The 20,621-nt window shown below is 43.7% G+C and overlaps 1 long non-coding RNA gene across 2 annotated transcripts; it reads left to right on the top strand.

Annotated features, from left to right (window-relative positions):
• Nucleotides 1–9,169: 9,169 nt before the first annotated feature.
• On the top strand, nt 9,170–12,763 carry LOC141021189 (uncharacterized). 2 transcript variants are annotated; one of them, XR_012181327.1, is made up of 6 exons: nt 9,170–9,422; nt 9,496–9,902; nt 10,067–10,233; nt 10,998–11,088; nt 11,265–11,371; nt 12,236–12,763. It is a non-coding gene; the product is annotated as an uncharacterized lncRNA (long non-coding RNA). The 2 variants fall into 2 exon arrangements; XR_012181328.1 differs by lacking the exon at nt 9,170–9,422 and having other exon boundaries at nt 9,605–9,902; nt 10,052–10,233.
• The last annotated feature ends 7,858 nt before the right edge of the window (nt 12,764–20,621 follow it).

Below are 20,621 nucleotides of genomic sequence, written 5' to 3'. Positions count from 1 at the left end.
CCACAATGCGGCAAAAAGTCCGAACACCTTCTTTTTATAGTACAGTTCGGCACCCCGAATTTATCATTGTATGCATTGGCTCCGAATCATGTCTTTGGTCAATAGTTGGGTTGCCCGGCTCCTGTGCTTGCTACCTTACGTTCCGTTATATCGGCTAGGGTAGTAAAGGGAGAACTACTACGATTGTGTCTTGGTTTATCCAGATGAGGACCTCAGTAGAGAAAGCCGAAAACTGACTGTCATGATGCGACGAGAGCTGGTCAGCTCTTCGGAGGTTTCAAATCTTTAGCGATTTTTCCGCATTATGCGAGGGATCGGTTCTTACCCGATCAGGTGTTTACAGCATCCCAGTTCGGATACTAGGGGTTGCGCCTAAATTTTTATTGTCGAACTCCTATGACTAAGTGAGGGTGCTAAAGCCACGTAGTCCGATTGCCTGGTTCGTTGCGCTAAACACCTCCTTTAAGGACCAAACAATTGGATCAAGAGTGTTTAGATTCCATCCCGAACACCCCCGTACTACCTACGTGGGGGCAGAAGCCGACGACTGGCCAACTCTCAGCTTTCATAAAAGCGGCCGCACAGGAGGTAATTTTTTTTACAAGCATTATATTACATAACGACTTTGTTTCATCATAGAAGGCAAAGACAACATGAATGTATTCATTCAAAGATAATGTCTTTTGCACATTGCGTCGCCACAATGCGAGACCCCTCCAGGACATCTTCAAAATACCGCTCGGGCGTGCGATGCTCCTTGCCCTCGGGTGGTCCCTCAGTCGCGAGCTTGACGGTGTTCATCTTCGCCCACTGCACCTTGATGCGGGCGAAGGCCATGCGCGTGCCCTCGATGCAGACCGACCACTTGATGACGTCAAGCTGAGGGCAGGCATTCACTAGCCGCTTCACGAGCCCGAAGTAGCTGCCGGGTATAGCTTCGGCAGGCCACAGCCGGATTATTAAATCCTTCATGGCCAGTTCGGCCACCCTATGCAGTTCGACTAGCTGTTTTAGCTGGCCGCTCAAGGGCGCCGGATGTTCTGGTGCAAGGTATTGCGACCAGAACAGCTTCTCTGACGAGCTCCCTTCTTCGGCTCGGAAGAATTCCGCAGCGTCAGAAACACTGCACGGCAGATCCGCAAACGCCCCTGGAGAACTCCAAATCCGGGTTAGTAAGAGATACCTCTTCTTCACATACTTGCTTTGCATACTAAAAGCCTTACCCGCCGCGATTTTCTTGGCCTCCTAAATTTCCTGGAGGGCACCCTGGGCTTCAACCCGGGCCTCTTGTGCGCTTTGACGAGCCTTGGCGAGTTCGATCTCTTGAGCCGAAACATCGCACTCCAAGGACTCGCATTTTTTCACGGCATCCTGGAGCTCTTGCTGGACCTCATCGAGCCTGGCCTCATGCTTTTCACGGGCGGCTTGATCCTTGGCAGCTTTCTCCTCGGCCTCGGACAACGCCTTTTTAAGGGCCTCGACCTCGGTCGCCGCTCCTACAAATATCATGGCACTATGGTCAATACACATCATTCATCCTTTCCGAATAGACACAATGTCATTACATACCTTGTTGGTCCTCCAGTTGCGTTTTTACATGGCCGAGCTCTTCCTTGGCCCGCTCCAGACTCTGCTTTAGTCCGGAGACCTTCGCAGCATGAGAAGTCGCGGCCAGCAATGACGCCTGCTTATTCACATAAGACACATTTAATTAGTTTCCTGCAAAAATTATTTGACCCTCTGTCTGGCTTTTCTTTTCGAACACCAGACAGTGTCTCAGGGGCTACTGTCTATACTGTGACATTCTTTTTATATAATGACATTGCTTACCTCAAAGCCTGTTAGAAGGCTTGTGCAGGCTTCAGTCAGTCCGCTCTTCACAGACTGAATCTTCTCAATCACCGTACCCATGAGGGTACGGTGTTCCTCCACAATGGGAGCGCTTCACAGCGCTTCCAAGAGAGCATCTGGTGCCTCTGGTTGGACAGAGGGCACCGACAGAATAGGTACACTTCCCTCTTTCAAAGGAGGCTGCTTGCCCGATTCTGGAGCCGTATAGGTCTCCGGGACCGTATTCGGCTGGGGGCCAAACTGAATATGGCCCCCGTCACCAGTCTCCATGGGGATTTGCTCCCCCATGTGTCCTGCGACCGAGGTTTTACCCTCTGGCGCCACCCTGACGGCCTCCTGAACCTCTCCCTGGCCTGGGAAGGTCCTTTGGGACAGCACCTCGGCATCGCCCTTGGCCTTGGGAGAGTAAGCGGCCGACGGTGACTCGCTGGCCATCGCCTTTGAATCCAGCGAACCTCCTGATGAGGATCGCAGGGAGCTGTCATGGGCCAGACTGCAAGTGCATGATTCAACATGTTAAAACTATGAACCGAAGAGGCTGAATACACGAATGTGTCGGAGTCTTTTGAGTACTCACGATTCGGCCAGGGGCTTGTTTCGGGGGCGCGGCTCTGGGCTGCTTTCGACGTCCCATGCAGAGTTATCCGTGAAGGAGCCCTTCCCCCTCTTGGACGCCTCTGCCTCCATATTTGTGGAGGCCAAACTTTTCTTCCTTCCCCCATCAGGGGGGAGTTGCTTTCTTCCTCCTCCTCCTCGTCGTCTTCGGCGGCGGAGGAGTGGGTCTTGTTGTCTTCGGACGTCACGTCCGAAGCACCCTTGCGGCGGAGACCACTTCTGGCCCCTTGGCCTTCTTCTCCGGCGCCTGGTAAGGCGCCGGGACCAGCATCTTCGTCAGAAGCGGGATGGCTGGTTCCTCGGGCAGCGGAGCCGAACACCTAATCCGCTCCGCCTTCTTTGTCCAGCCCTGAAAAATAAATGGTGAAGCTTAGGTATCTTCCCTGAACAAGCGAGTAAAGGATACACCTTGAAACGTGAAAAACTTACCGCACTGGCGGGATGGGCCAGGGCGTGCCCGCGGTCCTCGGTCGTCTCCGGCGGCATCTCGTTGCCGTTGAAGAGCACCGTCCAGATATCTTCGTGCGTAGTTCTGAAGAACTGTTGCATGGTCTGGTGCTCGGGCGGATTGAACTCCCATAAATGGCAAGTCCGGCTCTGGCATGGAAGGATCCGGCGAACTAGCATCACCTAGATCACATTGACGAGCTTGATGTTCTTGTCCACCATGCTCTGGGTGCGCGTTTGCAGCGCTATTAGCTCGTCTGACGAAGACCAATTCAGGCCCTTCTCTAGCCAGGAGGTGAGCCACATTGGGGCTCCGGAATTGAATTCGGGAGCCGCGGCCCAAGTGGCGTCGCGAGGCTCTGTGATGTAGAACCATAGTTTCTGCCACTCTTTGACGGTCTCCACAAAGGTACCTTTGTGCCATGTGACATTGGGCGTCTTGCTCACCATGGCACCTCCGCACTCTGCGTGTTGGCCATCCACCACCTTCGGCTTCACATTCAAGATTTTAAGCCACAGTCCGAAGTGGGGTGCAATGCGGAGGAAGGCCTCGCACACGACAATAAATGCCGAGATGTTGATGAAGGAGTTTGGGGCTAGATCATGGAAATCTAGCCCGTAATAGAACATGAGTCCGCGGACGAAAGGGTGGAGAGGAAACCCTAACCCGCGGACAAAGTGGGGGATAAAGACCACCTCCTCGTTGGGCTTCGGGGTGGGGATGATCTGTCCCTTGGCCGGAAGATGGTGTGCGATTTCTTTCGCCAGGTACCCGGCCTCCCGAATCTTGGTGATGTCCTTCTCCTTTATGGAGGAGGCCATCCACTTGCCTTGCGCTCCAGATCCGGACATGGTCGAGCGCTTTCTTGAGGCAGAAAAGATGAGGACTTGGGCGCTGGAGCTCGAGAATGGGAGGGCAGAGAGAGAGAGAAGGCGTGGGTGAAAGAGAGGAATCCTTATCTCCTTATAAAGGTAGTGAATATCAAGCGCCTCCCCACTCACCTAAAAACTCGCCTATTCCCAAGGGCTGTGCAGACGGCACGGTTGGATTACCCATGCCCGTATTGATGAGAAATCCCGTAATAAGGGGACACGATCTCTGCTTCGACAAGACGTGCCAATGAAAACCGCGTCTCGAAACATGGAACGGCAGGATAAAAACGGTTTGAAATAATGACCGGGCAGACATGATGTCACGCTACAAAAGTTGTCAGTGGATTGGACTTGTGAAATATTATACTCTCTGCGGTTGTGTGTGGTACTTATGTTGCAGAGCCGGACACGTTCGTTGTGTTCGAAGACTATTTTGGAGTATTCGGAGGAGGAACCCGCCTTGCAATGCTGAAGACAATCTGCGCGCCGGACACCTCGTCATTGAAGCCTGGTTCAGGGGCTACTGAGGGAGTCCTGGACTAAGGGGTCCTCGGGTGTCCGACCTGTTAGACATGGGCCGGACTGATGGGCTGTGAAGATACAAAGACCGAAGACCCTCTCCCGTGTCCGGATGGGACTCTCCTTGGCGTGGAAGGCAAGCTTGGCATCCAAATATGAAGATTCCTTTCTCTGTAACCGACTTTGTACAACCCTAATCCCCTCCGGTGTCTATATAAACAGGAGGGGATAGTCCGTAGGGGCAATCATAATCACACATGCTAGACTTCTAGGGTTTTAGCCATTACGATCTCGTGGTAGATCAACTTTTGTAATACTAATATTCATCAAGATCAATCAAGCAGGAAGTAGGGTATTACCTCCATAGAGAGGGCCCGAACCTGGGTAAACATCGTGTCCCCTGTCTCCTGTTACCATCGACCTTAGACGCACAGTTCGGGACCCCCTACCCGAGATCCGGCGGTTTTGACACCGACAATGACGAAGACGAACCCCCCTCTCCGGAGCCTCAAACGGACTCCAGAACAGCCCTCCCAATGAAGAATAGGAGGTGACATTGGTTCCATATCATAAAATGTGATGAAACTTCTTCTCTTATTTCTTTCTCGGGGAAACAAATTTTATAGCGCTGGAATTAGATCAGACGGCCGCCTGTGGGCCCCACAAGGTAACATGGCATGCCCAGGAGGGTGGTCGTGCCTTGTTGCCTTGTGGGCAATAGGTGGCCCCTCTCCGTTGAATCTTCGTCCTAGTATTTTTCATACATTCCATAAAAAATCTCCAAAAAGCTTCGTCCGATTTCAAGAACTTCTATTTCTGCACAAAAAACTACACCATGGTAGTTCTGTTGAAAACAACATCAGTCCGGGTTAGTTTCATTCAAATCATGCAAATTAGAGTCCGAATCAAGAGAAAAAGTGTTTGGAAAAGTAGAAACGATGGAGACGTATCAGAAATCATACAAAAGAATTGGGTATTTAATGACTACACCTCTTGTACCCCATGGATATGATCCATGTTACCGTACTAAATCTTTCTTCACTGGTGTTCAGAATAACACTTTACGGTCTCCCTGCCCTTAGCCTCTCTGTGGGTCGTTGTCCATGATCCTGGGTACCTGCAAGGATGAAGAACACGGAAGATACAAGAGCAAACTACGAAGCAATTTTATGTTACACATACGGGACCTTAATTCAAAGTACTTCCATCGATCTCTCAAACAAATACATCAGGTTGTAGGGCTATGCCTCAACCCATGGCCTTACCAAAATACTTACACAAGGAGATCAGATCACAAGGAAAACCCATTGAAGAACACCTCATGAAGATTGATTGATTGATAATATGTCTTATAATAGTTTCCTGATGTGATACATGATTACAAAGTAAGGCTAGATGGATGAGTGCTACGGTGGTGGATATGGTGGCGGCTAAGGAGATGGGAAATGGCGGCGCCTAGGGTTCCTGATGAGGATGAAGGTCTGGATGTTTTCTGTGTATGTTTGATACGCCTCCATCGTATCTATAATTTATGAAGTATTCATGCTGTTATATTATCATTCTTGGATGTTTTACAATCATTTTATAGCAACTTTATATCTTTTTTCAGGACTAACCTATTGACATAGTGCGAGTGCCAGTTGCTGTTTTCTGCTTGTTTTTTACATCGCAGAAAATCAATACCAAACGGAGTCCAAACGCAGCGAAACTTTTTGGAGATTTTTTCTGGACCAGAAGACACCCGGTGGGCTAAAAAAGTACCAGAGGGGAGCTCCGAGGGGAGCACAACCCACCAGGGCGCGCCTGGGGGCCCAGGTGGGTTGTGCCTACCTCGGTGGCCTCCGGCACCGCCTCTTCACCCTATAAATTCCCAAATATTCCAAAAACCCTCGGAGTAACCCTAGATCAGAAGTTCCGCCGCCACAAGCCTATGTAGCCACGAAAAACCAATCTAGACCCCGGTCCGGCACTCCGCCGGTGGGGGAAATCATCACTGGTGGCATCTTCATCATCCCGGCGGCCACCATGATGAGAAGGGAGTAGTCCACCCTCGGGGCTGAGGGTTTGTACCAGTAGCTATCTGTTTAATCTCTCTCTCTATCTCTCTCTCGTGTTCTTGAGATGTCACGATCTTGATGTATCGCGGGCTTTGTTAATATAGTTGGATCATATGGTTGAGTTGTATCGCGGGCTCTGTTTAATCTCTCTATCTTGTTGTGAATTGAGTTTTCCCTTTGAGATTTCATTCTTATCAGATTGAATACTTTTATGGATTTGAGAACACTTGATGTATGTCTTGCTATGGATACCCGTGGTGACAATGGGGGTATCATATTGATTCACTTGATATGTGTTTTGGCACACAACTCGCAGATTCCCGAGGTGACATTGGGGTAATCTATGCATAGGGGTTGATGCATGTTCTCGTCTTTGTTTCTCCAGTAGAAATCTTGGGGCACTCTTTGAGATTCTTTGTGTTCGATTGAGTATTATGACTCTGAAATTGTTTGATGCACATCGCATAATCAACTCACGAATACTCGCGGTGACATTGGAGTATCTAGGTGACATTAGAGTTGGTTCATGTGTATCATATGGTGTTATTTTAGTACGAACTCTTGGTTCGATCGATCGGAAAGAATAGCTTGGTGTTATTTTAGTATGAACTATAGGACAGATTGATCAGAAAGAATAGCTTTGAGGTGGTTTCGTACCCTACAAACAATTTCTTCTTATATTCTCCGCCTGATAAGAACTTTGGAGTGATTCTTCATTGCACATTGAGGGAAGGTTATATGATCCAATTAGATTAGCATTGTTGAGAGATTACACTAGCGAAAGTACAGACCCTAGGCCTCATTTTCAAGCATTGCAATACCGTTTGTGCTCCGTTTTATCAATTTGTACCTTGTTGTTTTTATTGTTATTATTACAAAAATCAATATCTATTATCCATATTACACTTGTATCACCATCTCTTCGCCGAACTAGTGCACCTATGCAAATTACCATTGTATTTGGTGTGTGGGGACACAAGAGACTCTTTGTTATTTGGTTACGGGTTGCTTGAGAGAGACCATCTTCATCCTACACCTCCCACGGATTGATAAACCTTAGGTCATCCACTCGAGGGAAAATTGCTACTGTCCTACAAAACTCCGCTCTTGGAGGCCCAACACGAGTCAACAAGAATAAAGTTGCGTAGTAGACATCAAGCTCTTTTCTGGCGCCGTTGTCGGGGAGGTGAGTGCATGAAGGTATATCTTTAGATCTTACAATCGAATCTTTTAGTTTCTTGTTTTATCACTAGTTTGGTTTATAAAATAAAGCTACAAAAGTGGAATTGAGGTTGCATCATATTATTCATCTTTATAATGTCTTTCGTGAAAATGATGGAAAGGAAAATTATGCTCAATTGTTACAAGAAGAATGCTATAAAATGTTTGGCATAGAATCCATGAATGATGAGAATGATTGCAATGTTGCTTGTATGAATTCTTTGAATAACCATGATGCTAGTGATATGCAAAGCCATAAGCTTGGGGATGCTATGTTTGATGAAGATGATATTTTTAGTCCTCCAAGATTTGACGTGCAAATTTGTTATAATGATTGCTGCCTCCTATCTATGATGATTATATTGATAAAAGTGGGTTTAGAAGAGTGTCAACTCTAGGTAATGATCCCACTATTTTGCAGGGTGTTGAATCTTGTTACAATATTGAAAAAACTGGATTTGGAGAGGTCATGACTTTATTTAGTGACGAATCCACTAATTTGGAAGAGGTTTCAATTGATTATGACAACAAAGTTGCTATCTATGATGATTATGGTGATGACATGTATGCTATAAAGAATAATGATAACTATGAAACTTGTCATCATGATTTTATTTTTCAATCCCATGATAGTTATTTTGTTGAGTTTGCTCCCACTACTATTCATGAGAATAAATTTGCTTATGTGGAGAGTAACAAAATTTCTATGCTTATGTATCATGAAAAGAATGCTTTATGTGATAGTTATATTGTTAAATTCATTCATGATGCTACCGAAAATTACTATGAGATAGGAACATATGCTTTTACATATTGTAATAATATCAAGTTCCCTCTCTTTGTGTTGAAGGTTTTGAAGTTGTACTTGTTTTGCCTTCCTATGCTAGTTGATTCTTGCTCCCATAAATTATTTGCTCACAAAATCCCTATGCATAGGAAGTGGGTTAGACTTAAATGTGCTAGTCATATGCTTCATGATGCTCTCTTTATGTTTCAATTCTTACCTTTTATGCGAGCATCATTGAAATCATCATGCCTAGCTAAAAAGGCATTAAATAAAGCGCTTGTTGGGAGACAACCCAACACTTTTACCTATAGTTTTTGTGTGTTCACATGATTATGCTACTGTAGTAATCATGTTTTATTGCTTTTGTTTCAATAAAGTGCCAAGTAAAGCCTTTGGGATAGTGTGGATGATAGTTGACTTGAATCTGTGTAAAAACATAAATTTTTGCGCTCAGTACAGGAATTTTCAAAATTCACTAGAATGTGCTTTTGATATGAATTTCTGACAGGTGGTATATATACAAATTCTCTATGTTGTCCTAATTTTTCATAATGTTTGGAGTTACAGAAGTGTGGTTGGAGTACATATTGCTTCAGACTGTTCTGTTTTTGACAGATTCTGTTTTCAATGCATAGTTTCCTTGTTTCCTAGTTTCCATGGCTTGTATTGCTCAATATAAATTGTGGAAATGATATGCTACAGTAGGAATTATGTGAAAACAATTATGAATCTTGTCTTTGATAGTACCAAAGTGAAATGGTTTGCTCTTTATCATACTAACCTTTTAACTTTTTAGGACGGACCAAAACTCTGACGTTCGCACGCCCACACGGCGGAAACAACCGCATCCTCGATCAGCTCCCTAATTTTCGGGCCGATTCCAACAGAATCGTGCCTCTTCGATCCTTCTTTCTCTTCCCAGATCGAGAAAAACGGCGCCGCCGCTCCTCGCTTCTCCTCCTTCTGTGCACTTCCCCCCGATCCACCCCGAGTCGACCCTGCCTCCAGTCGTCGCTCGTGCTCCTGCAAGCCGCCACTGACCTCCTCAGCCGGTCAACCACGCCCAACGCCCTCCTTCATTTTCTCCCCTCTCCCCACTAATCTCTCTCTGTTCCCAAACTACAGGACGCCATGGCCACCGGGGGCAGGGGGACGCGGCTGCGATGGCCCCGAGCTCGGCGGCGTGGAAGCCATTGGAGGCGCTGGCGAGGCCGAGGTAGGTGAGCCTGGCAGCGGCTGTCGGGTGCATTGAGCGCAGGTCTTCCCCGCCACGGCGCCCCGATGCTCTGCACCACCATCATTGCCACCGGATTCGGCAGGGAGCAGATGGATCTGAGGAGCCCGCGTCGTATCCGCCGTCCCAGCTTCCCGTTGATCCACTAGCGCCCTGGTCCGTCCTGTGATCTCCAGACGCCTCCACGCGCACGGGATCGAGCGAGGCCGCGCCTGCGTCCCACGTCCGCGTCATCCCATGGGCCGTCAGCCTTCGCCTCGGCCCACCTGCCTCGCGTCCAGCCTACAGCCGCCCTAAGGTGTAATGTTGTTGTTGATTATTTAAGTGTATTGTGATAAGGCGTAATGTTATAGCATATTTACTTGGAGAATTTCATGGATTATTCATTAGATATATGTTTTTCAACCTTTTCTGCTGACTATATCTGAAGGAGCAATCCTCATTTAGCATTTGGAAGCCCAGGTTTCCGTCACCCCGGACGTTGACGGGCGGCAGCTCGAAGGACGTGTGGCCACGATGAAAATGGCGCAGCAACCGGCACAAGCGGCGGGAGCAGCGGTCAGGACCACGGGCATGGCTGGGCAGTGACATGTGCGTAAGCAACGTCGAGCGTGGCGGATGACGCCAATGTGAGATTCTCCATATCGTTCTTTCCTCTCTCTCTCTCTACCAATCCTTCTTGCTTCCCCTCTGTCTCTCTCAATGCCACTATATGCAAGTTCTGACATGTGCTTTCATTTGAACCCGACTTGATTTTTTCTTTGGTAAGATTCAATGATGGTTGATGCAAGCCCATGCTTCTCACAAGTTGGATTGAAGTTTGTTGTTCCTCTATTTGTACTATTGTTTCCTTACCAAGTATATCAGACAGCCGAATGTGCTGTTTGAACTGTTTCCCCTATATGCAGGAAGTACAATTTGCATGTAATTTTTTACTTTTAGTTTCAGATTATCCCCTTTTCTGTGTGCATTTACTAGAAGCTTATATGAATCTGTGTCATCTTTCATCGAGTAAAATGTAAGTCAGTTCAAGTTAACATTGAGCATTTTTCAGTTCTCTCTCCTGTTAGGCTAATTTAGGTAGTTTTACTGGGCCATGCATACTTGCTTCGTGTCCTTTCTTTCAGACATTTGGCAAATTAAAATTTCTCATCCAATGTTTAGTTATTTTCTCATTATATTTTCCTGAAGGTGTCCAAATACAATCAATTTACCCCCCTTTAAGTGCACCCAATTTGATGTTTTTGTCAATTGTATTATTTAGAAGGCGCAGATTTCTAGCAACCATATAATTTAGAAATGGTATGATATATGTTGCCGTCTTGTGACCCCCAGTTGACAAGCAATTTCAAGAAAAAACACCATTTCACTAAGAGTGATTATCATTTTGCAGGCCTGGTATAGAATAACTAGAGTTGAAGCTCTCTGAGTATACCAAAAAGATGTCATATCTGCAACAGATGGTTCAGGAGCTAGCCTCAAAGGTATAAATTCAGCACTGGATCTTATTTCCTTATTCACACAGTTGTGATTTGGTCATATATTTAAAATCAATTTATACACTTCTATTTGAAATTCCCATGCATATTGTATTAGTTAGTTTGTTGATAGTACACTGCAGTATACTATTTGCACTAAAAAGGTAGTCTCTGCTGCCCAGTATGACTATAATCCGAACGAAGACTATGCCGAGACAGAGCTGAAGTTGAGGGAACATTGCAATCGTTTATCGGAACAGTAAAATCCTTCAATATTATATACAGTAAGGTGAATATCATTTGTACTTCTCATTATCATTTTCCATGCGTTTTTAGTTGTGAGAAGATAGAAGTTATTTGTCATTGTACGAAATCCATCCTTTGGCCCACATGATGGAGGTGCCACTTGTTAGAGAGGCTTATAAGTTATAACACAATTTTAAAGGCACTTTCTACATTTTTGAATCGTTTATTGGTTTGTTACTCATTTGAATTTCTTGTCTATCTCTGACTTACATCTCATGATCTGGTTATTTGAACTTTTGATGGGTTGAAAATAGTGAAAGTTCATTTGTCAGTACGCACTCAGTATGTCATAGTACTGCCATAGTTCTATGGCATTTCTTCGAAGTTTCAGTGAACATATTATTAAAGGCAATTTATTGTCCTGCAACATGAACTTAGTGCACAAGGCACATGTTTGTTTTTTCCTGTCAATAACTCAAAAATAGTCTCCGTACTAAACCTTATTGGTGTTATTTTTGAAAAATTCCGATGGCCGGCAATTATATCTTCTGAACTCTAGCCAACAGGAATTAAACATGCCACTGCAAATTTAAAATCAACTGAAATGATGCATAGAATGTAACCTCTTAAGTAGACCATCTCCGGCAGAGCAAAAACTTCTGCCGAATCGACATATATGCTCCGCACCCAGGCAGGCGCTCCAGCAGCGGTGCAGTTGTCGTCATCGGTGTCGATGAGGGGCGTAGGCACAGAGATGATGCCAATCGACAGTCAGGAGCAGTCGAGGAGCGCCACTCTGGCCAGAGCCTCCACGCCATCCCTTAGCCAGCTCTACTCTAAATTCGGAACTCTTAACAAAACTGTGAAACAAATCTCAGCTGGCTGTAATTGTGCAAATATATTTCAGGTGCAGGCCGATCAAATGAGGGCACGGGCGAAGAACAACATGACCAAGAGACTGTCCCCATTGGGCCACAAGGTGGAGGGGAAGCAGGCGAGGGTCGAGGCGAGGCAGAACTGGCGGGCACTCCGGTTGGCGCGACAGGTGAAGCGCATCCGGAAGACCGACCGCATGCCGTCCCGGTTCCGGTGCTACAACTGGTTCCTGTGCTAAAAACCAAACAAAATTCAGATTGCGTCTGAAATGCAACCTGACTGAAGAAGCCTCAAGGTCTCAATGCAAGCTTCTGGGCAAGATGTACACGAAATTATTTGAATCAATGTGCTGTAGGTGTTGCTTTACTCTGTAATCTGTACAATCTTAATGGCTTTGACCTGAGATTCTGTAGCATGTTATGAGCTAACGGTAATGGCCTGCTGACTAATGTACTCGGAACTTTAAGTCATCTTTTCTTTAAGCTTAGTGGTAATTGTAGAAAAAAGAAAAACATGAGGTAATACTATGATCTTTTATCTTCACACTTATTGGCACTTATTTTTCGGTGTTATATTTTATCTCACTACTTTCTGGTTGCTTCCTAGCTTTTCTTCAGGAACAAATATTAAATTGTGAATTCATTTGAGACCTTGCCATCTTATAATGAAGAATATATAAGAGATTGTTCAGTTGATGTGTCTTCTCACACTTCCATTGTGGGGTTTAGACCGTTCTAGGTGAAATTGTGAAGGAGCTGTGATGGTTGATAACATTCAAATATGGAGTTTTGATAACTCATTTATGTGCATGAGACTAGTAGATGGTAGGATGCCTTGGATGTTGATTCAGTAATGCCGGAAAAGAGTCTTTGGAATTGTATAGCTATTCTATCCGAGTGGTAACTGTGATTGATGTCGATGATGTACTAAATCTTGGTACATTGTAGGATATCTCATCAAAATTTAAACTCGCGGAGTTTAAGGAATGTATCCAAATCATTGCACATATATGTGGATTGAAAATTTAAGCTTTAAAGTATTCGAATTTTGAATTCTGACAAGACGTGCATTGCACGTGCACACTTACTAGTCTCACGAAGTTCCGTTAAGTTTTGTGTGATTGAAGATTTCAAGCTTTGGGTGAGATGTCGATATTAGGAGAATAAGGAGTGACAAGACACTAATCTTGGGGATGCCCAAGGCACCCCAAGGTAATATTCAAGGAAGATCCAAGCAACTAAGCTTGGGGATGCCCCGGAAGGCACCCCTCTTTCGTCTCCAACATTATCGGTAACCTCACTTGGAGCTACGTTTTCATCCGTTACATGATATGTGTTTTACTTGGAGCGTCAATTTATTTTGTTAGGATTTGCTTTATGTTATTTAGAATAATGTTTTGCATCTTTTATTTCAATAAAAGTGGCAATGATAGCTTTTGCCATTATTATTTTGCAAGTCTACATGTTGCTGTTTCAAAACACAAAGTTTATTGCTATTGAAAAAATTCTCTAGAAAAGTCAGAATGTGATAAAATGTTGAAACTTTTTGAAAAATAAGCTCTGATAAATTTTCTACAGTGTGCTAAATTATCAGAATTGTTGGAGTTAGATAAGTATGAATACTTTTGCATTCTTTACAGACTGTCCTGTTTTGGCAGATTGCTGTTATGTTTGCATTGTTTGCATATGTTTGCTTGTTTAATGATTCTATTTGACGATAGGACTATTAAATATGCAAAGGCATTTAGTATGCAATGTTAAATAATAATTTTAGTGATTTGCTACAGTAGAGAATGATAAGTTTTTTGCATTGATTTATACTAACTTATCTCACGAGTTCTTGTTGAGTTTTGTGTGGATGATGTTTTTGAGATTTAGGGAAACTGTGATACGAGAGGGATGAAGAAGACACAAGAGCTCAAGCTTGGGGATGCCCAAGGCATCCCAAGTTAATATTTCAAGAAGTCTCAAGCATCTAAGCTTGGGGATGCTCCGGTAGGCATCCCACCTTTCTTCATCAACAACTATCGGTTAGTATCGGTTGAGCCTAAGTTTTGCTTCTTCACATGAGTTGTGCTATTCTTGGAATGTCATTTTGTTTTGTTTTGCTTGCTGTTTTAATAAAATACTTAAATCTAAAAGTTTATAAATAAGAGAGAGTCCACAATTAGCTACCTGTTTACTTAACTACTCGCTTGATCTTCACTTATATCTTTTTTGGAGTAGCTTGTCATTTACTCTTGTGCTTCACTTATATCCTATGGGTAAATTGTTGAATGAATTGAATATCATGAACTTGAAATTATATCATTCCTAGTGGTAGCTTCACATTGAGTTTAGAAAGTGAAATCTTTTGAAACTTGACAATCACAATATTGGTCATACAAGCAATTCATGAATGATTAGTAGAAGGAAGAGAACTTTCACATGCAAATATATTATCTTGGACATCTTCTATGATTGTGAATACCCATTAATTATTTTCAAACTTGAGCAAATTAGTTGAAGTTGGACAAGGAAGACAACGTAATGAGTTATGGTTGTGTATATTTGCATAGAAGTTATATTGTCATGGATCCTCCAACATGACAGTTCATTTGTCAGTACGCACCCAGTATATCATCTTCTATGTTTGCTTAGGATCTTTTGCTAGCCAAAAATTCATACTAAGTAGAGATACTACTTGTGCATCCAAAAACTCTTAAACCCAGTTTCTTGCCATGAGTGTCCACCATACCTAGCTATGGATTGAATAAGATCCTTCAAGTAAGTTGTCATCGGTGCATAAAGCAATAAAAATTGCTCCTAAATATGTTTGATCTTTTATTGTAAGGGAAAATTGAGCGTTGTACGAACTTGTGATGGCAAAGGAATAAAAGCAACAGACTGCATAATAAAGGTTGCTATCGTAAGGGGCAATATAATGTGACGTTCCTTTGCATTAAGAGCTTGGGCATCCAAATAAAAAGCGCATGACAACCTCTGCTTCCCTCTGCGAAGGGCCTATCTTTTCCTTTTCAGTATTTACTTTAATGCAAAGAGTCAATAGTATAAATTCTCATTTCAACCTCAATTATTCTCTAGTTGGCAAGCATCATGTGTTGGGGAAAGATCTAGGCACATATGACCAGTCAAATATATTTGATCATGATTTATTATTGTCGACAATTATCTCTATGATAAATGAGTTGGGGCGAAATATTAAGCCCCTATCTTTCTTTGTGTTCGATGGATGCCATTTGTTCTAAGAATATGCTTTGAGTAGTAGCAATCATGGAAGACTATATGATGATTGAGTATGTGGAGCTCTTACTTACACTCTGTTGAATAAGTTGAATTGCAATTGTTTGGTGACTAAGAATATAGGTTGTTGAGTTTCAAGAGAATTCATTGTTTGAACCTTAACATGTGAATTGGTTGCTACTTTAACATGATGAGTTTTATGAGAAAGAGTTGCTGTTATGACGCTAGGAAAAGTGATTGAAATTATCATTGATCAAACTTATGCACTTTGCTAGCATTCACACTTCATAAATTATTTATTTTATCATTTACCTACTCGAGGACGAGCAGGAATTAAGCTTGGGGATGCTGATACGTCTCCAACGTATCTATAATTTATGAAGTATTTGCCAGGCTCAATTCCGTAATTAAACACAGAATAGCCCAAAGTCACACCAGCCCAAGATCAGGACTTCTGGTGGACTTCCTTGATATAGATAACCAGTACAAACATAATACTACATCGGGTTGAGCCAGAGTGCTCTACAATCTGTTACAAACTTGTAAAACAGGTGGCGGTGGAATATGACTGTGGGTGACGGTGATATAGCACCGATACAATAAAGTAAGCCAAGCGTGAGGGTGAGGCTTGACTATTTTATTTGTGTAGCAGAAGCACTAGTTGATGATACACGTGGTAGACTCCAAATCCACGGGTGACTGACTGGGAACACCTCTATGCGTTGGGCTCACTAGCGCAGTCATCCTCCGCAAGTTCGTCCTCCTCCAGGTCTGGCCAAGACAATAGCCAAGGACAAGCCTGTGAGTACATTGGAATGTACTCGCAAACATTATGAACAAAAGATATAACGAATGCAAATGCTCATGATGGGCTATGTTAAATGCACATGTTGACTGTAATTAAATCATGGCATGATAATGTCAACCTGGTGTGGATAAATAATCAAATAACAGTAGTGATAGCTGAGAAATTTAAAGTGGAACATTGGGCGTTAGACCGCCTGAGAAATTCCAAGGAAAACGCCAAACGGGTGTCTGAAAGCGATGCCTCGTAAGGTCTTTAAAAGAAATGCCAGATGGGTGTCTAAAAGCGACGCCTCGTAAGGTCTTGAAAAGGAATGCCAAACGGGTGTCTAAAAGAGAATCAGGCGAGATAGGACCGCCTGAGAACTCAAGCGACGCCACGAGAGGTCTTGAAGATAAAATTGAGTATCCGGGTAGTCTAGCCATCCCAAGTGATACTTAGAAAAGAAAATAAAGCTGAGTGCACGGGTAGTCTAGCCATCCCAAGTGACACTCAGTACAGTTGAATAAGAGAAACGGGTTAGTCCACCACAATAATAATATGCATAACAATAATATTCATGATAGCCTCGGTGGTGACCATAATTATCCTGCAAGATGAATCAAGCTCAATTTAATTATTTTCCTCCAAATACCGACACCGGGACTGATACTTGACCCTTCCCAACTGTGCCCTTGACCATGGACACGGCTATTCGAATAGATGTAACTCTGCAGAGGGTGTACTCTTTACCCACATGTATGGAAGTTCTGTAGCCAATGTTTAAACCTTGACTAATTTCCATTACGGTTTTTGGGTTGGAAACACACCTGACCAGCACACACCAGAATAACTTTCCGGACGCCAGGAATCACCCAAAGCATCTTTCAAGAAAAACTCTAAGTCGGGGAGACCATCGTCTCGAATAGCATGGGATCACTATTAATACGTGCAGATTACAAGGGGTGCCCCCTCTCAGCCCAGCCGGATACATCCATGCCCCCTGACCCGATGACTGGCATTAGCCCATGGCCGTGGAACCCTCATCGTGGCCTCTCCAAGTGGTGTGTACACGGAAAGGGGTTAACAACTTACTAAATCGCACTCCCCTTGCAGGAAGACAAGTGGCAGCATGATGTGCAGTTAGGCTTAATGGAACAAGACTCGATTCTAGGTCGACTCAGGAGGTGTTGTTATTAATACTGGCATGTCTCTCTAAAAGGATCGAGAAGAGGTGTCTAGGGGGGGGGGGTGATTAGACCCTCAACAAAGAAAAGTGGCAGTTTTTAATTTCTTCAAGTTAAGGTGGAGTTTTAGCACAAGTTTAAACATTCACAATACATTTCAAGCAAGCATGGCAAGAGTATATGAGCAGCAGAAAGTAAAGCATGAAAGTTGCAAGAAAGTAAAGGGATGAGATTGGAGTGTGCAAATGCAATTGGAGACACGGAAATTTTTGGCGTGGTTCCGATAGGTGGTGCTATCGTACATCCACGTTGGTGGAGACTTCAACCCATGAAGGGTAACGGTTGCGCGAGTCCACGGAGGGATCCACCCATGAAGGGTCCACGAAGAAGCAACCTTGTCTATCCCACCATTGCCATCGCCTACGAAGGACTTGCCTCACTTGGGTAGATCTTCACGAAGTAGGCGATCTCCTTGCCCTTACAAACTCCTTGGTTCAACTCCACAATCTTGACGGAGGCTCCCAAGTGAGACCTAACTAATCTAGGAGACACCACTCCCCAAAAGGTAATAGATGGTGTGTTGATGATGAACTCCTTGCTCTTGTGCTTCAAATGATAGTCTGCTCAACACTCAACTCTCTCACATAGATTTGGATATGGTGGAAAGATGATTTGATTAGAAAGCAACTTGGGGAAGGCTAGAGATCAAGATTCTTGTGGTTGGATTGGAATGTCTTGGTCTCAACACATGAGTAGGTGGTTCTCTCTCAGAAAATGAATGCTGGAAGTGTAGGCACATTCTGATGGCTCTCTCCACGAATGGAGGATGGGTGGAGGGGTATATATAGCCTCCACACAAAATCTAGCCGTTACACACAATTTACCAAACTTGGTGGGACGAATAGTGAAACTCGGTCAGACCGATATGGTTCAAAATGTGAAGGTTAGAGTTTTTGGTTGGACCGACATGACCAACTCAGTGGGACCGATGTGCTAGGGTTAGGGTAAAACCTCAACTCGGTTTGACCAATTACACAAACTCGGTGAGACCGATTTTGGTAATGAGCAAACAGAGAGTTGGTCAAGCAAACTCGGTGGGACCGAAATAATTGCAACAGGCAACAGAGAGTTTGCAAGCCCATCTCGGTGAGGCCGAGATCCCATCGGTGAGACCGAACTGATTAGGGTTTCTGGCAGTGGCTATGTCAAGTGAACTCGGTGGCGCCGGATAGATAAAATCGGTGGGGCTGAGTTTGACTTTAGGTTTAGGACATATGTGGAAATGAGAAAGTGGTTGAGGGCTTTGGAGCATATCACTAAGCACTTTGAGCAAGTAAGCCATTAAGCAACACCTCATCCCCTTTTAATAGTGTTGGCTTTTCCTATGGACTCAATGTGATATTGGACCACTAAAATGAAAAAGTAGAGTCTTGAGCTTTTGCAAATGTTTGTCCTTAGCATCTTGAAGGGGTTCCACATCCTCTTGTCCATGCCACTCCACTGTTGAACTCATCTGAAATATACTAGATAAAAATATTAGTCCAACAAGAGATATGTTGACATTAATTACCAAAATCACCCAGGGAGCACTTGTGCTTTAAATCTCCCCCTTTTTGGTAATTGATGACAACATACATCAAAGCTTTAGGCAAAGATATAAGAAGTAGCAAGTAAAGCTTTGGAAAGACATGTAACATGCATAGGCTCCCCCTACATGTATGCAATCATGTGAATATAGAATATAAGAGCATGTGAATGCATAAGCATGTCAGAGCAAGCAATGAGTTACATGTATCTTGGTTATATGCATCAGAGCAAATGATTTAACTATAGGAAATGTACCTCCATGTTCATGATTCCTTCTTGCAAACAATATGTACAGTAGCAAGAAATCATCATGCACATGAATGTGATGCATATACTTACCTTGTGGTCTTGAGCTAGCTTTGGAAGAGATGAACCTGAGTAAACAAGGTTAGATAACACACGAACACCTACTAGACAAAGCAAGTTGAGAAAACCACAAGAGTACTAAGATTGGGATGACATGTAGAGATTGAGTACTTAGTACTCTATTTGGATATAGACATGTCCCAAAGAGTAAAGATATGTAATGAATTCGAAGATTTCCTTCCCTTAAATGTCTTTCTCCCCCTGAATCTTATATTGGATAATGGGAGAAGATAGGGTAAAAGAAAATCAGAGCAAAAAAATCATAACAAACATATCACATACTAACATGTCAAAACAATCATAACAAACATATCACATACTAACATGGCTTTCCCCTCTTGAAGACATGTGACTTCTCTCCTCTATGGATAATAAGCATCTGGAGAAGCTTAAGGTGTGCATTCTCTCTTATGTGGTAAGCTTTGATGTGCTCTCTCTCCCCCTTTGGCATCAATTTCCAAGAAGGGATCTTCTGGAGCATGAGTCAAGTAGGTTTGGTCCTTGAGTCACATTACAAAGCAACATGTAATATAAGATGCTGGTAGAGGACAAGAACCATTGAGTGGAGCTAGAACAAATATGCAGGATGCAAATGGCAAAGCGTTTTCTCAGTATTGAAATCGGTAACACCAAGTCTTTTGCTTCGGTGGCACCTAGGTGTTTCGGTTTAGCCGAAGGAAACAAACCGGTGAGGCCGAATTCAACACAGAGAGAAAACAATTGTCATCTCAGCTCACTTAGGCAAATAAGATCTCACAAAGATTTTCAAGGAATTAACTAAAAGATTTGCAATTAATTGGATGCACGGAATGCAGAACATAACAGAGAAAAAGAAAAGAAATCTAGATGAAGTGAAAGGGAAACATGCTAGGCACAAATGCAAGAACTCAAGGAAACACTAGAGAACTTCATCTAGAATTGGTCGGCGACAAATTCACCTATGTTAGAGTATATTGACTGAGGAGTCAAGTGAGAACACTTGATCGTAGGTCATACTCATCGTTTAAGCTCAAAATGGGGTTACCATTTTTCGTTTAAGCATTTTTATGTATTCACATCTTGTTGAGCTGCTTTGACCCATGTCTTGGGGTAAAGCTTCTCTAAGATGGAATGACATACCTTGGGTGGTGGTGTTGATCTTGGTCATGTAGTTGAACTTGTGTAGAATGCTCAAGGTTGATGTAGCTCATCAATGAGTTGGGAGCACCACTTGTAGTTTGAGTTCATCTACCTACATGGGTTAGTCTTGCA

The sequence above is a fragment of the Aegilops tauschii genome, chromosome 4 (assembly GCF_002575655.3).
Source record: "Aegilops tauschii subsp. strangulata cultivar AL8/78 chromosome 4, Aet v6.0, whole genome shotgun sequence".
Taxonomy (NCBI): domain Eukaryota; kingdom Viridiplantae; phylum Streptophyta; class Magnoliopsida; order Poales; family Poaceae; genus Aegilops; species Aegilops tauschii.
This window is presented reverse-complemented; position numbering and strand designations above follow the sequence as displayed.